This window comes from Mustela erminea, chromosome 7 (genome assembly GCF_009829155.1).
Source record: "Mustela erminea isolate mMusErm1 chromosome 7, mMusErm1.Pri, whole genome shotgun sequence".
Lineage (NCBI taxonomy): Eukaryota > Metazoa > Chordata > Mammalia > Carnivora > Mustelidae > Mustela > Mustela erminea.
Genome location: NC_045620.1, coordinates 110,761,778 through 110,767,101, shown reverse-complemented (window position 1 = coordinate 110,767,101; position 5,324 = coordinate 110,761,778). Strand labels below are relative to the sequence as shown.

Sequence of the window (5,324 nt, the reverse complement as noted above, 5' to 3'; positions counted from 1 at the left end):
AAGCCTCTCTTCCCAGAAGACAGTCACCCATCTTTCCGCCCAGGCCTTAAGTTCACCTCCGGCATGACTGGGTTGGGTCCTCAATAGACGCCGTTTTAATTTTCAGCAAAAAATGTCAGTCATCACTTCTGACTGTACATTTTCCACCCTGATTTTGAAAGGACTTTCTTACCTCTGTCTCTCCAAAGCTAGCTATGGAATTTCCCAACCTCCAATGAAGCCCTGGCAGACGCCAGCCCTAAAACATTCTGAGTCCGCATAAAGCCTCACCTGTGGCCTGCCACCAAGGGACGATCTTGGATGGATCTAAGGTCCTATCCAGCACTTCCTCCGTTCTTTCGGTCCATCCAACAAAAAGGCCTTGAAGCCTTCCCCTAGTGCCTCCTTCTGGATTGATCTGGCAGACATTAACTAAACTCCCATTTTGTGCCAGGCACTGTAGCAGGCCCTGGGAAGACACAAAGAGTGAGACCAGAGAGAGGAGAGAGCAAGCCAGAAGGTCTTTTCCCTGCCAAGAATAGAGGACGGACCACGAAGTCTGACACTGACCCTGTGAGACAGGATTACTTGGAAGCTCTCAAAATAATTTACATCATCAGAATTTTCTAGGCCTCACTTGCTGCCCCCACTGCAGTCAGCATTGTAGGTGTGGCTGTAGTGAGTGATGAGTGAACCAAACTGTGTTGCAATTTTCCTCTTAGCACCCTACACATCTTCAAGCCTGGGAGAGCAGGTGTGAGAGAGGTGGTCCCGGGAGGCGGGGTGGGGGTACCTCCCTCATTCCCCTGGAAGAGGTAGTCCCACCATGTGGCTTTGTTCATCTGTCCCCAAGCCCGCAATCACATTCTTCAGGACCTGCCCTTCCCCCACAAAGGGGGTTAGGAATGACAACTGTTCCAAAACCAGGCTGAAGGGCTTGGCCCACTTTGGAGGGTTTCCAAACCAAGGCAGCTCAAGCCATCCTGCAGCTGTGCCTTTAAGAGAATGATGCAGGCCGCTGAGCTCATCTTTTATGAGCTCATCTTGCAGAAGGTGTGGTCTCCTCTTGCTACTATTTTTCTTGTGCTGCCAGATTCAGACTTAGAGAAATCACTACAAAACAGTCCACCTTTGCTTTCTCCCATGAAACACAAAAACACAGCAGCAAACATCAAAGTCTGAACAGTCACTGTATTCTGCACTTCACTCCTGTGCCTTAGAGGTGGTTCTAATTCTCAGGTCCTTGTGCTCTGGCTCCTGAGACCTATAGCCATTCATCAGTCGTGTTTGAACTATGGATGTTATCCACTGTTCTTGACTGTGACTGTGTCTGCAATAAGGAAGAATTAGGTCAGCAAGGACTAATCCTCAGAACTCAGTCTCGGACCCAGTTGTAAATATCACTTCTGCTACTACAAGCAATGTGATCCTGGGTAAGTTACTTAATTTCTCTGAGTCTCAGTTTTCTCATCTATAGAATGAAGTCAATAATACTTACCTCATATAACCCATGTGACAACTGAATGAGAGCATATGTAAAGAGTGTCGCCCATGAGTAGCACAGAACCATTACTCGACAAGTGGCCCACGAATGCAGTTGGTCTGGAGAATGCACTGTTGGTCTGGCATGGGAGGGGCTCAATACCCCACTGACAGCCATTATCTGTTGACCAGGAAGATCAAGAAAGGAACCACTTGTTTGTTAAAATTCTCACACCTCTCCTCCTCGATTTAGTCCTTCATTCTCTCTTGGTTGTCTGCCTGCTGCTGCCACCAAAATGTCACAGCTCTTTGAGGACACAGATTATGCCCCAGTAGGCAGCAGAGTCTACGTTTTTAGACAGTTAATAAATATTTGTGCATGGATGCATGGATATTTTTTTCAACTGACCAGCTGAATATGATTTCTGCCGCTTATGGGTGTCAGTATCCAGGAAGTGTAGAGTCTCAGATGGGAGAGACATGGGTTTAATATTTACTGATTCCTGATTCCTGCCACTGATCACTTTTAAAGGCATTAAATCCAAAATCTTTAGATCTTACTGCTTTGCAGGACCAGATTAGATTGCATACAGGAATTTTGCATAGCAAAAAAAGATACATCCCACTGATTTGCATCTCAATTTCTATTCCCTTCAAAAGGCTCTCAAAAGCCACATAGTCCCCCAGCAATAATCATGAGCAAGGCAAAGAAATGAAGAACTTTGGCTGGGAAGACATTAAATTAGTCTCTGTAATGTAGTAAAAGACATATCCAGGGGTATATTCTTTCCCTGGACTTCCTTCTGGCCCCTGACACAGACTCTGAGCAGAGCAAGCACACATGGGGAAGGTTCCTCTTGGATAATGAGAGAAAATACATTAAAATCTTGTTACAAATCGCTGTTTGGCACTTTGGATTTGTTGTACTGTAGATCAGATCGTGTTCCCATGCACAGCAGTGTGTAAAAAGCTTCACTTCTGGTAACAACAAAACCTACAATACAGAGTTTCTAAGCCACAGAATCCCTTAGCAATAAAAAGCTGCAAGACCCAATAACCCAACAGTTCTCTTTCTCCTCTTTCATTGGCATTCCAGGGAAAGCTACTGTGCTTCTCCCTTCCGGTCTCCTAGGAATCATGGTGATAATGAGCGCTCAGGGAAGGGAGGGGGAGGAGGGATGAGGGGTGGATGAAAACGAGCCGGTTATTATAGCCCAGGGTGGTTATATTCAAAAGAGGAGTTTGGTCTGGTTGGAAAGGAAGCAAAAGGCTCAGCCTGCCTTGTAAAGACTCTGGGGGACTCAGACTTCCAGATGGAGAATCCAGAGTGGGGCTTGGTTTGTTTATATTTAACAGAGCAGTAAACCAGGGCATGGTTTCTCTCTGCCGTGTGTAGATTCACTGCTTGGGGAGGAAACACTCCCATGCAAAGATGGGACTTCCTCTCTTATCAGGAAGGGGATCTGCCTTCAGTAAAGCCCCAACAAGGTTTTGCTTGCCAAGTGAGAAGGACTGGGTGGCTGCCCGTCCCATTTGCAGAAGTCATTTCCTCTGGGAAGGCCTGCCCAGCCGAGCCCATTCAGCTTGGTGGCCCAGGGCACCCTAGGAAGCTCCTAACTCCACTCACCAGAGCACGAAGCACCCACACGGTCCAGAGTTTCCCTTCAGATATTCTGCCCGTAGTCTTCACAATTAAGCTTGTTTCCGACAGGTGTTCTCAGAAGGGAAGAGGGGAGGGTGGGAGAGGACAGCCATGGGAAACACCCCTAGAGTGGTAAGTGATCCCATTACCAAGTCCCTCACTCCCTTCAGGCCCCCATCTTAGTGAAGCCTTCTCAGACACACTAATTAAATATATAATTTGTATTTATATATCCCCCCAGCAGCCCCTAGCTCCTGTCCCTGCTTTATTTTTCTCTGTTGAACTTCATACTTTTTTTTTTTTTAAGATTTTATTTATTTATTTGACAGACGGAGATCACAAGCAGGCAGAGGCAGGCAGAGAGAGAGGAGGAAGCAGGCTCCCTGCTGAGCAGAGAGCCCGATGTGGGGCTCCATCCCATGTCCCTGAGATCATGACCTGAGCCGAAGGCAGCGGCTTAACCCACTGAGCCACCCAGGCGCCCCTACTTCATACCTTTTGACATTATTTTTTATCTATGTGTTTAGTGGCTCTCCCAGTGTCTCTCCCACTAGGGAGGGACACTAAACTCCAAGAAGGCAGGATTTTTGTCTACCTTGTTCACTGGATTCCCAGTACCTAGAGTAGTGGGTGGCAATAGCAGGCACATATCTGTTTGAATCAAGGCCTACCCAAGTGCTTTGCATGAATTACAGCCCCCAAGCTAACGCTACCAGGGAACGTTGGTTTCTAAGGGAACATAAGTATCCTCTCCACAGATAGGTAGGGTCACTCTGCCTTCTCTGCTCTCCCAGAGAGTGTTTTAACCAACACTGTGTTAGTGGGAAGAGTCACTCTGCCTGATTCAAAGTCTCAGAATAAGTGGTGTTTCCTTCTGTTTCTTAAGTCCACACTGGTTTAAAAAAAAAAAAAGCTAGACCCTGCTCTCCTCCTCTTTCTCCCAGTTAGACTTGCTTCCATCAAGGAGTCAGTCTTGGCCTTGGAAAATGGCTGGCACCCCACTTTCTTATTCACTGGGAGATGAGGCTCTAGAAGTTGCAGTTCTTAGTTAAACAATAGAAATCCAAACTGCCTAATTTAACTAGAAAAAATACTTATCGAAGAATGTTAGGCAGTTCACAGACTTTCTGGAATGGTTATAGAAATAAGCCTAGAAGCAGCTAGAACATCACCCGAAATCACACCACAAAAGCGGTCCCCCCATTTTTGGGGGGGAGAGACCCCCCATTTTTGCCACTCCTGCGTTCAGACACTCAGCTCACCCTCACCCCAATCAACATGCCCAGCACTGGGCACTGACGCTGCCCTGGGCAGCTCATCCACACTACCTGAGAAAGTGCACCGGGCTGCTGCAGCTCTCGCTTAAATGGGTTCACACAGCACTTGCTCCTTACACAATTAACTTCAGGGTCTGCAGGGAGGGTGTCGTACTGGCTACAACCGGCTTCGAAGCCGGCTCCTTGACAGTGAGACAGCCTGGGAAAGCAAGTAGCTGATCATCGCCTGGGGGATGGTGCGGTCACATTCCTCCAATGATGAAGTGATCAAAAAGTTAAGACAAATGTCTACTTCGTTGACCTACTCAGTTCTCCTGGCCAAATGCCCTCTCACTGCAACATTAGTTTCTAAGAGTAAAATCTTACAGTCCCCTTTTCACATGAGAGGATGGGCTTAGGTTCAGAGACTCAGCAAGGTCACGCGGCTCAATAAACGTCGGATTAAATATTCAAACTCCCAGACCACAGTGACTCGGAGGCACTTCACGCCTTCGTCCATCGGTTGCCTTTGCTTTCCTATTCGTTATTATCTATGTCCTAGTGTATATTTCCTTTTGGTCCCGTCTCCCCTGTTCCATGATACATTCCTATTCTTCTTTCCTTCTCCCCTCGACTCACTGACCAGGAGGGACGCCAGAGATCCGTGGCGGAGGCTGGTGGTCACCGATCCATCCGCCATTCACCTCTTTTCCCTGTTAACAGAACGTGCTCTTTGTCCTAGAGACAATGGGCTGGGCCTCCGGAGCGAATGGTGATTGGTCCAACAGTAAGCATGTGACCCAGTTCTGGCCAATGAGATGTAAGGAGTAATCTGCCACGGAGCTTCCGGGGCTCCCGGATGACAGAGACGCGTGGGAGGGAGTCACGGCTTTGTGCTCCCTTTCTTCCGGCTTGAAACTGGTCCTGGGAGGGCAGTACGGCCGCCACACTAACTGTCCCGCTAG

General features: G+C 47.8%; 1 long non-coding RNA gene across 1 annotated transcript; it reads right to left on the bottom strand.

Annotated features, from left to right (window-relative positions):
- Window positions 1–1,658: 1,658 nt before the first annotated feature.
- Window positions 1,659–5,115, bottom strand: LOC116595998. The gene is made up of 3 exons (XR_004287958.1): window positions 5,003–5,115; window positions 4,432–4,579; window positions 1,659–2,317 (listed from the first exon to the last, which is right to left on the bottom strand). It is a non-coding gene; the product is annotated as an uncharacterized LOC116595998 (long non-coding RNA).
- Window positions 5,116–5,324: the final 209 nt, after the last annotated feature.